Here is an 11276-nt window from a genome sequence, read left to right as displayed (position 1 = left end):
GGGGTAGAAACTAATCATTTTGCTCTTATCTCTGGCTTGTATGAGATTTTATCGTTTGATGTCGCGGTACAAATATTTATTTATCTCCTTTTTTTCTCGTCTCTCTCTCTCATGTGCCAGATGTGTAGGCACATGGCAACATGAGAACCTAACCCGCCGTAGATGCGCTCGATCTCTGGGTCCGTCGAGCGCGGCAAGGGATGGGGGCACAGGCGCCGCAAGGGACGGGGCGCAGCGTCGCGCCGCACACTCTGGTTGCGGAGGAAATCGCGCGGCAAGGGACGGGGGCACGACATCGCCGCACACTGCTGTTGCGGAGCGTTGGGAAGGAAGTCGTGTGATATCATAGTGCTTTGATTTGGATGACCCAGAGATGACTGTAACAGTGTGTTCCACGTACCGACTTACGCCAAGTTCGATTGACCGGACCGGCAAGTACGATAGGATTTCGACAAACGTACGGTTTCGCAGCTCACATACACGCCAGGCCTAGTTGTGTTATGGACGCGCCAACGGCTCATGTACGTCCATCTAGAAAGACTCGAAAATTTTGGGCGTGTTCGGCTGGCTTTAAGCCGGCCGGCTGGCTGGTTTCTCGCACTCACGAAATCACTGTTCACGTCCTGCCAGAACAGTATTTTTCTCTCACAACAATCAGCCGAAACAGTATTTTTCAGTCCTGCCATGTGCGTGGATATGATTATGTAAAGCCATCATAGCGAATACGTACTTAGCCTCACTAGACGAAGTAGTAGAAGATTATCCTCCCTTGGCAATGAACACAAACTAACTTACAAAAACAAAGAGCTTGGATACATCAGACTTATTAATTACCAGCTTGTTACACATCCCATTACGAAGTGCTACGGCTTCAGCTGATGTTGCATCCGAATCAAAATCCACAGAATGGCTAGGTGCTGCAACAAATTTACCATGGTCATTCCTCACAGTGATCACCGCTCCAGTGGTACCTCTCGATGTTTTTGTACATTATTATCTAGTACCGCTGAAAATCGTTTGCTTGTGATTTTTCCGTTTTCTCATGGCCGCTCATGCACTCAAATGTCAACCTGGTGCTTTGCGCATTTTATTAAATAAAGATGATACATGACTAAGTTCATATGTAGGAAGAACAGAATTAAGTGAAATTGGATAATTTGCATCGACTCCTTCAGGCAGTATATTTAGAGTTTATATGACTTGGTAAATGGCAATCAAGTACACGGGATCATAATCCTAACTAACTTTATCCTAGTCCTGATATGCTTTAACATTCCACAGTCACAGCGGGAGCGCCATAGACGATGAGACTGAAAATTACAAACCGAGCACCATGCCACCATCAGTAGATGAATATAAAGTGTCAGGTTTCAGAACCAAAGCAAGAAAAGTGTCAGCACCATCGGTATATATATATATATATATTCATGCATACAAGAATTACTGACTATCTTGACACATGTATATATTCACATGGGAATACTGGTTCCTGCAATGCAAATTTTAACTTTGGAACATACGGTACATAGACCAGCAGCATGGGGATTTGGCATGTTCTATCCATGAAACTTTCAAGTGCGGACAGGCTGATATAGATGAGCGTAAACCCGTTTGGTACGGAGGCTCAAGCCGGATCCAATAATGCACAACAGCGACATGATCAGAGAACTGACAAAGAAGCAAACTGCCCCTTCACACTTCAGTGGTTCATCAGCAAGAAAATCGGCACTGTGAAGCGATCTTGGAGACGCCAGTGCTGTGATCTGATGTTGGTGGGCTTGTTTCTCAGCTTCATAATCATACAGGGTACTGGTAATAAGTCCTGAGAAGATGAGAGATCCTGTGGGGTTTGCTAGAGTGAGAAAATTGTAAATTGCACCAAAGTGTTTTAGGCCAAAAAGTTCAGAGACAGCAGCCGGCACAATAGCCCAATGAGCTACATATCCGAGTCCAACTAGGAAGGTCCCAATATACATAGTTCCAGGCCAAGCCATGGCAAAGAGAAAATGCGCAGTAGCAATCAGGATCTGAGCAACTGCCAGTGCTACGTGCCTTGGGTATGCAAGTTCCCTGAATAAAAGAATAGCCAGTCAGGATGAAAACAAATACACAGAAAAAATTCAAAATTTAAGCCTAACCATGCACATAGTGGATATAGTAAAAAAAGTTATTTCTGTAGAAAAGGGAAAATTCCAGCCTTAGCAACCGTGTACAGCCAATTCTTACAGAGTTTTTAGCTCAATTGTTGATTATCAAATAAAGGGAAAGAGAAACCAAAAAAAAAGAAACTGAAACTTATCTAAAAGCTCTGCTACCTTGGAGCAAACTCCAAAGCTTAAAATTCAAGTACCCTATAGCACGATAAATCTTTTTGTTGTGGTGGCAGTATATCCTGGCTGAATGCTAGAATGGAAGTAAAGTGCGTCGAATAATATAAACAGAAATTTTTTGTCAAAATATCTTGTTGTCGAACAATAATAGCAATACTTATCCTGTGACCAAAAGTAAAGTGTAGATAAATAGTAAGGTCCATAGCTTAGTGTTGATACCTGACAATGATCTCAGAGAAGTAACCACCTCCAACACGACCAAGGAAGTTCCATATGCTCGTCAACGACACGAAGATATGCACATCTTTGAGTCCAACAGCCTGACTCATCTGACCTAGATTGTCCATCACTGCCAACCCTGATCCGGCCCCTAGCAGAAGTGATAACCAAATAAGCCAAAAATCAACATTCGCTGATGCTTGCACAAGGGTGAAGTTCTCCCCATGATGTGGTTTTCCTTTGGCTGCAGCTTGCATTAGCTTGGCCTGCAAATCCGCAATCCTATTCGTACTTTCAGATGAGGGTAACAAATCAATACCCTTACGCTTCTCCTCTTCCACCTCACTTAGAATGACCTCCAGTTGATCCTCCTTGTCTTGTGAAGTGCTTGCCTCTGCTATCAAGGTTTCAGATAGGAGAGCCTCTTCAATTGGGTGTTCAGTTTTTGGCGATAAAGTCAAGGTCACAGGGATTGCGATCGGTGAAAGAAGAAGGATCAATAGAATCACTGTGAACAGAACAACCACAGTATCACTTGGTTGTATGAAAGGACTAGCATAACGGCAACCAGATATGATGCAAGGAGCAGGCAAATGGAGTAGATGAACATGAAGTTGTTATTGTCAGATGGCCGTGCCTGGTGGTGACCTCCAACAGGTCTAATAACAAACATCAGGCCAATGGCAACCAATGCTGGTCCGACTGCAACCATGAAGATAAGTGTGGCATGGTCTGGTGCGTGCATTACTGCATATATTTGTGTCAAAATTGCACTGCTAAGGCCAGCGCATGCTTTCAGGATGCCCACCGTTGGGTCCCTGCTCTTTGGAAAGTTCTGAATGCATGTAACAAGTGAAGCTGTGTTGAAGTATGTTGAGTAGTTGGTTCCAACAAACAGAAGAACACACGTCTGAATAAAAAGACAGTGAGATGTTAAATATTAGCTGCTGCAAATAAAACCAAAACAGCAACTCAAATTTCATTATATTTTTTTTCTCGGTCACGCAAAAGGTTTGCGCGTCTTTGTATTAAGGTAGAGAAAAAGTTTAATACAACACGCTTAGCGGCGCCCTAGGGGGTCAGTTGAGTTGTACATTGATTAGTATACGGAGAATTGGTAAAAGGTGGATAAATTCATAGATCTAAATGATATATGTAAAATAATTGAAATAAAAAAGGCAAGAAAAAAATGAATGCAGGCATTATTCCAATTGCTTGACCAGGCAACCGAGAATTTCTGAACAGCTCAAACAATCTTCATGCTTTGTAAATCAGGGAAATGATTTGAATAAACTAACATTTCACTTATGGTCACCTACAGCAATATATTACACAACCATAGTTTCTGAGAGGTATGATTCATGATTTTGCACTAGTGCATGCTCCCTCAAGCCTAAAACATGGAATAGGAACGAGTTAATTAAGTTGGGCCGTGCAGGCAAGAATTCATTACCTTATCCACGGTTCTATAAGCAAATGAAGCTCCCATTCAAATAGGATGTCTACTCTCTAAGCATCTAAGAAGGGACATATTTTTTTTAAAAAAAATTCTGCAGTTCAGTAACACACTACCATATATCATGTTCAGAGTGCAGGAACAAGAACAGTGACACTACCATTGCTAGGGAACAAAAATTCAGTTCATTTTGGCAGATAACTCGTTATAGAAAATGTGTCGTAATCCAGTAAAAGATCATATATCCTATTCAGAGTTGAAGAACAAGAGCAGTTAGCACTGCTATCTTGAGCAAGGATAGTTCCACAGTTCACAATATTAGACAAGTGAAGAACCGATGCGGGCTCACCATCCAGAGAGGCAGCGCCGGCGCCTGCTTGGTGACGACGAGCCAGAGCCACCCGTACCCGAGGAAGCAATGGGCGGCGCCGCGGCGCCGAAGAGCAGCAACCCCCACGCTGGCAATGAAGTCGAGAGCGCCCCGGCGAGGAAACTGACGCAGCCCCCGAGGTTCTTGGCGATGCCGAGCACCGCCACCTGCCGCTGGTTGTACTCCATGGCGGCCTTGATCACCGGCGAGATGGCGCCGAAGAGATATCCGATGCCGGACATAGACTGCAGCCACATTGCTGCCACGAAACACCAGCCATCGGTTCCTGGAGAAGGCCCTCACCCTCTCCGCGAGCTGCTCCATCGGATTTTACCAAAGACTCACCAAAAGAACCTATGTTTCTGGAGAAGATCTTTTACAACGGTGGGAAAAGTACCATGGCACATCCAACTACTTTCCTCTTTTTTATTTTGACGCACCACGAGCCCGTCCGCCCCCGCACGGAACATCAGACTCGATCCCGACCAACGGAGCAAACAGGCAGCACCTCGTGGCGGCCCGTTCGTTCCGTCCCACAGACGCCGCATCCCGCCATCCCATCGTGCCTCCGCCCACACCCCCCCCCCCCCCCCCCCAACCCTACACACACACACCCCCCCCCCCCCACCCACCCCACCCCACACCCGTCCCGTCGCACCGCCCATGCGCCTCATCCTCAGCGTGCTCTCAGAAGTATTACTCGTTTGCAACATCAAACAAAGTGCAAATATAAGATGCAACATCAGAACAAAGTCTACTGCAACATTCGAATAAAGCTACTACAACAATAGAACAAAGGTACTGCAACGCGAGATGTAAGATCGAAAAAAAGAAACTAATACAATAAAGAAATATTACTTGTTGCAACACCAAGGCTACTGTAACAAAAAAAAACAGAACAAAAAGCAAATGCGAGAAATCAAACATAAAAAAAACTAATGCAACAATAAAAAATTACTCGTTGCACCAGTAAAACGAAGCTACTACAACAACAAAAAAACAAAGCGCAATACGACATGTAACCAAAAAAAAACTAATGCAACAAAAAAGAATACTTGTTGCAACATCAAAACAATGCTACTGCAACAACAGAAACAAAGCGCAATGCGAGATGCAATATCATAAAAAAAACTAATGCAACAAAAAAGAATACTTGTTGCAACAGCAAAACAACGCTACTGTAACAGAGCTCGTCGGAACCCTAGTAACTGCGTCGTCCCTCATATCCAGATCCAGAGGAGTAGTAGGAGGAGAAGAAGAGCTCAGATCCAGAGGAGGAGGTGGAGAACGAGAGCTCAGATTCAGAGAAGGATCCACCTACCTCACCGGAAGCCGTCACCGTCGCCCTCCTCTCCGGTGGCATGGAGGGAGGGAGGGAGGGAGTGGTGGCTCGCCGAAAACCGCCGCCGTCGCCCTCCTCTCCGATGGGGGGAAGGAGAGAGGGGCGGCTCACCGGAAGCCGCCGCCATCGTCCTCCTCTCCGGTGGCATGGGGGTCACGGAGGGAGGGAGGGGCGACGGCGCGCGACGCAACAGCAAGAGAGTGGAGGAGCGGGAGGAGGAGCGAGCGAGGAGACCGAGAGACTGGTGCGCACGGGTCACGAGCAAGCGGATAAGGCGAGGCGGACGGGACGGGACGGACGCCCGCATAGTAGCGTTTCCGTTTTTATTTTTATAAGTAATTAATTGAGAAATATATTATAAAGGGTATTTTAGTAATTGAGGTTGTGCCATTAAGTATGTAACCCCGGCCGTGGCGCACGCGGCCTCACGGCGGCGCGGTCGGCGGCGAGTGCGCCGACCACGCTTTCTACTCCCGCCTCTCCCATCACACTAGCTTCCTGGCGAGAACGTCATGCAGATCGGAGGCTTCACCTTGGCAAGAGAGAGCAACGAGGACGCAGATGAAACCGGAAGCGACGGCCGACACAAGCAGGCAGAGCAGCTCCGCCTCCACGCTGTTCATCATGTGCCAGGCGAACACGACCAGGCTCCCCACGCACATGTCGACAGCGAAGTTGGGCCCCACGAGGAACGGCACGGCGATCCGGGTCAGGAGGGGCACGTACCTCCTGTACCTGCGCGGCATGAAGTCCCTCGCGACGTTGGTGACCACCGCGAACACGAAGAAGCCGACTGACAGCTCCAGGCAGTGCGTCGGAAGCGCCATGACGCCCTGGGCGCCAAGGATGGCCATGTTCCTAAATATCAGCGCGCAGGGAGCCTTCCAGTATCCGTCCAGGTTCCCGATGTCCAGTGGAGTGCCGATGTCGAACGCTATGAAGAAGAGCGTCAAGGTGAGCTTCGAGATGATGCAGCCCATGGTTGTGTCGATCACCTGCCGTTCTTAGGACCACGCTCAACTCAAGTTCCTGTTCGAGCTCGAGAAGCCGAACGGCCAGCTCCTCGACACGGCCAAGCTCACTACTACAGAATGGATTTGTTGTCTCGGGCGGTAACAGCCTTTAGTCCTGGTTACCGCGCCAGGACAACGATCCCGGGACTAAAGGTGTAACCTTCAGTCCTGGGTCATCGAGCCGGGACTAAAGAGGGACCTTTAGTCCCGGTTGGTAACACCAACCGGGACTAAAGGCCCTCCAGCCGAGCGAACCTGGCGCACCCTTTAGTCCCGGTTGGTGTTACCAACCGGGGCTAACGGTTCACCCTTTAGTCCCGGTTGGTAACCCCAATCGGGACTAAAGGTTCCTTTTCTTTTTCTTTTTTTTTGTTTAATTTGTTTTCAGTTCAGTTACACGTATTTGTTTAATATATAATATGTTTTTATGTACGTATTCTACGCTGCTAATATAAATACACGCATGCGTATAATTACATCTAATTCTCATCTTGAGCATTATTATATTCGAATAAAGTATGAAACTATATATATTATAGATATATATATATATATGTATATATACAACACTTTCATAATCTTGTTCTCGAAAATAACGATATCAATAAACATTTAATTTACATCATTTATTCCTTAAGATCAAAGTAGAACTCGCCGTTGGGATTTAGCACTTTTTCTAGAAAATATCCTGCTATTGACTCTTGAACTGCTTTCAGATGGTCTTTTTGCATGACCCTTCGTTTCAACCATTCAGTCTTGTATTTGAAATAAAAGGAAAAGTATTAATACACATATATGTATATATATTCATTTAAAAATAAATAAAAATTGATATATACGTACTCTGAGGACATCTTCAGGAGTTCTTCTTATGTGCGCAGTGATAAATTCACAAACGTAGTATCCACACAAGTTATTACCTGGTTCCTGCAGCAAATACCACTGTACGAGAAGAAGATTATTCTCATCATCTCACACGTAAATTGAAGTACGATATAGTAATTAAACACGTGGGGAAGTGTATATAGTACAACTTACTGGTATTTCAACTACATTAAGTGGTGCCTTGCAATCCTTGCGATGTTGCCGAATAAACTCTTTCCAAACCCTGTGCGACCAATAATGTACGATCGTTAATAAATTATGGCAAAGTCTATTCAATAATAGTTGTGCGCGAGAGATCGAAATTACCCCTGGATAATGTCTATCATATCTTGGTATAGTGCCCGTTCTTTTCTCAACGAGCCAAAGATTAATAACTGACTTGAGTTTAACTCAATGAAAATGAGTATTTAGTGAAAACTGCATTGGTTTATACACACACGTACATGCATATAAGTTGTATTGATATTACATAAAATGTGTAGACTACATTATTATTAACACTTACTCAAAGTTGTACGGGAAAAGTATTGTTGTCTTGTCATGCTGCTTCACGAAGAACATCATGATATTCTCCTGTGCTTCAGATACCCATCGCTCCTTGATAATAATACCGGTTTTGAATACGATATAAGGATCAATGAAGCCAACACTGGTGTCTTGTATTCTTTGGAGCTCTGACATCTGGAATCTGTATATAAATATAAGTTACATGTGAGGATAATTATATACACGTACGCATGGAAGTGAGTTTATTAAATAAAAGTAAGAATCACTTACAAACAAAAGGAGCTAATGATTGATTTGTCCAGAGCGTCCATGTGGTATAGTTGATGCAATTCTTCGAAACTAATATGTAAGATGTCATCGCCATGGAAGTAATGATGGTCTCTAAATCTGACAAAGATCCACTGCTCACCCCTGCCACACGCCTGCATATACCACTTGTTGAGCAAGTACATTTGCGTACCCAATTCATTCAGAGCCGCAGGGTTGTACAGATTTTTGCCATATTTATAAGTCTTTCAGGTATCAACTTCCAGGTTCTGGATTGGAGCTTTGCCCGTCAATTGATCCAAGGTTAAACCAGTATCTTGAAAAAAAGCATTAAGGGCTTGAACCGACACTTCTCCAAAGTTGTCTGGTCGATAGACTTCTATGTTGGAACCATATTGATTAGCAACAACAAGATTTTGCATTGGTTGCTTCTGTTGTCCGAGCTGTGGGACATCCTTCCCTGATGCTCTTTTCCTTTTCTTATCTGCATCATGTGACTTCACGAGGGAACGGTCATAGTCTGATAGTGGCGAAGGCTTACGAAGTTCAATCATCTTTTTCTTATGAGCATCGACCTTCTGCCTCAGCACCTCTCGTGGTAGGTAAAAGTACGGCTTCTCCTTAAGCTTCGCTTGACTCTTCTTTTTGGTATCTATAAAAAAATCTTTCACTTTTTTGTCTTCTTCAGCTGCTATTTGCTCATTAGTTTTTTTAGAAAGTATTTCTTGAGAAATAACTCTTTTTCTCGGGGTCTTCTTTGCCGCCGGGACCTTAGATGTCTTTGTAGTGCGTCGCTGTGGAGGGGGTGGGGGCGGTGTTGGAGACCAGCGTGGAGGTGATGTGGCCGGTGTTGGTGGAGACCGGCGTGGAGGCGTTGGAGATCGTTGTGGAGGCGGTGGGGCCGGTGTAGGAGTTAGAGATCATCGTGGAGGCGATGGGGCCGGTGTAGGAGTTGGCGATCGCCGTGGGGATGAAGTCGTCTCGCCCCTCGCGACGCTGTGATGAGATGGGAAATGAATGATTAGGCTAGGCTGGGGGGAGACCCTGCTATAAAAACAAGTTGTGTGTCAATTATTTTTTAAGCCAATAGAAAATTAATGGAAAATAATATTTCATTCACTTTCATTCGTACCTAGGGTGAGGTAGGGGAAGCGGTGGCGCCCCAGGAATGATGATAAAGCGTTTGCGCCATTGAATAAATGTCTTTTCTGCTTCTTCTAGTGTCTTCTCCCCATCACCGCCTTCAATGTCAAGAGGAACATTGCTATAACCTTTGAGCACTCTATCGACCGAGACGCTAACATATCCAGGTTGAATAACTGACCCATGGATTCTTGGTGTCTTCATTCGGTCTATTGGAGATACAACCCCGATAGCCACCATGATTGATGCATTATTACCATCTGGAATGTGCAGCTCACATGTTGTTAGAGGCTCGATAATGTCATCAACAGGGAAGCGCAACCCAGCGTCGTCTTGAATAACTGGCAGCTCCGTAGAAGCACAACTGCTTTTCATCTGACCAACGGGGCTAATGGTGACTCCCGGCGTTGATTGTGATTGCATTTGACTCATTGCTAGCTGCACTTGCCTCTTAATCTCCTCCTGCATTCTTGCCTCAAGAGATTTTTCTCGTTCACGTGATTCAAGCAATGCTTGTCGTGACTCGTCAACAAATTGCTCCAATGCACGGATTCGTTCTGCCTCCTCATCCTTCTTTCTTTGGCGGCTTCTATAGGTATCCTTGTCTGCTGGGAATACGTGTAGCCACGAAACCGCTCCATAGCCTCTTGTTCGACCACCGTGTTCGGGATTCTCTAGTGCATATGTCAATTCATCCTTCTCTCTGTTGGGCTTGAAAACACCACTATTAGCTTCTTCCCTAGCACGAGCTAGTCTCTGTGTTGCTCTCTCAATTTTTTGGTCGAAAATTAGCTTGCCAGTGTCTAGGTCTAGGCTTCCCCCATGAGCGTAGAACCAATTCTTCACGCGTTGAGGCTAGTTCTTGTCTATTGTTTCAGGTATGATTCCCTTGGCAGTAATCTCTGCTTCTAGGTTCTGCCACTTGGGAATAGCACTCTTATAACCACCTGATCCCATGCGATGATGGTATTGCTTCTGTCGGGCATTCTGCCGATTCCTCATCACACGTTCCTCACTGTCTTGGGATGTTTTGTATTCTACAAAGACATCCCAATGGGACTCCAATTTGACAAACGCCTTAGCATTGAAATTCGGCGTAGCATTCTTCAAGATAAACTTTTTATACAATGTCTTCTTCCAACTCTGGAACAATGTTGCCATCTTCTTCATTGTCCAATCCCTCACTAGCTCCTTCAAAGCATCATCTGCTTATAATGTGAAATGCTGAGTGATATCTCTCCAAGCTAGGTTCTTGTCACGATCAGATACAAAACTAACATTAGGAGCGGATATCTTCTGCTTCCATCCACGAGCACTAACTGGGATCCTATCCCTTACAACGAACCCACATTGATTGACATATGTCTGAGCATGTGGTCCCAATGGTTTGCCGGTATCGGTGTCGAATTCTGATATTATGAAACGGCCCTCTAATGGCTTTTTTGGCCCTCGGACTTTCCTACTTTTGTCGGTGGTTGATGTAGATCCAGAGACCGGCTACATAAGTAGAAACACAACGATTAACAACAAATATACGTACGCATGCATCTATAAGAGATGATAGATAATCGAATATACCTCGCCAGTATTTTCTTGTACGACAATTTGTTGATCTTCAACCACCGGCATATTCAGGATATCCTCATAATCAGCAAAGTACTGACTCGTGTCATCTACATCCACATTGGTGCCGGCGTTGATAATATCCGCCATTATGTCATCACTCAAATTATCATTCGGAGCA

The 11276-nt window shown here is 45.0% G+C and overlaps 1 pseudogene; it reads right to left on the bottom strand.

Moving 5' to 3' along the window:
• Nucleotides 1–1549: 1549 nt before the first annotated feature.
• LOC136498456 (protein NUCLEAR FUSION DEFECTIVE 4-like) lies at nt 1550–4699 on the bottom strand (annotated as a pseudogene).
• Nucleotides 4700–11276: the final 6577 nt, after the last annotated feature.

Source organism: Miscanthus floridulus, chromosome 12 (assembly GCF_019320115.1).
Source record: "Miscanthus floridulus cultivar M001 chromosome 12, ASM1932011v1, whole genome shotgun sequence".
Classification (NCBI taxonomy): Eukaryota; Viridiplantae; Streptophyta; class Magnoliopsida; order Poales; family Poaceae; genus Miscanthus; species Miscanthus floridulus.
Note: the sequence above shows the minus strand (reverse complement) of the source record. Positions and strands in the feature narration are given on the sequence as shown.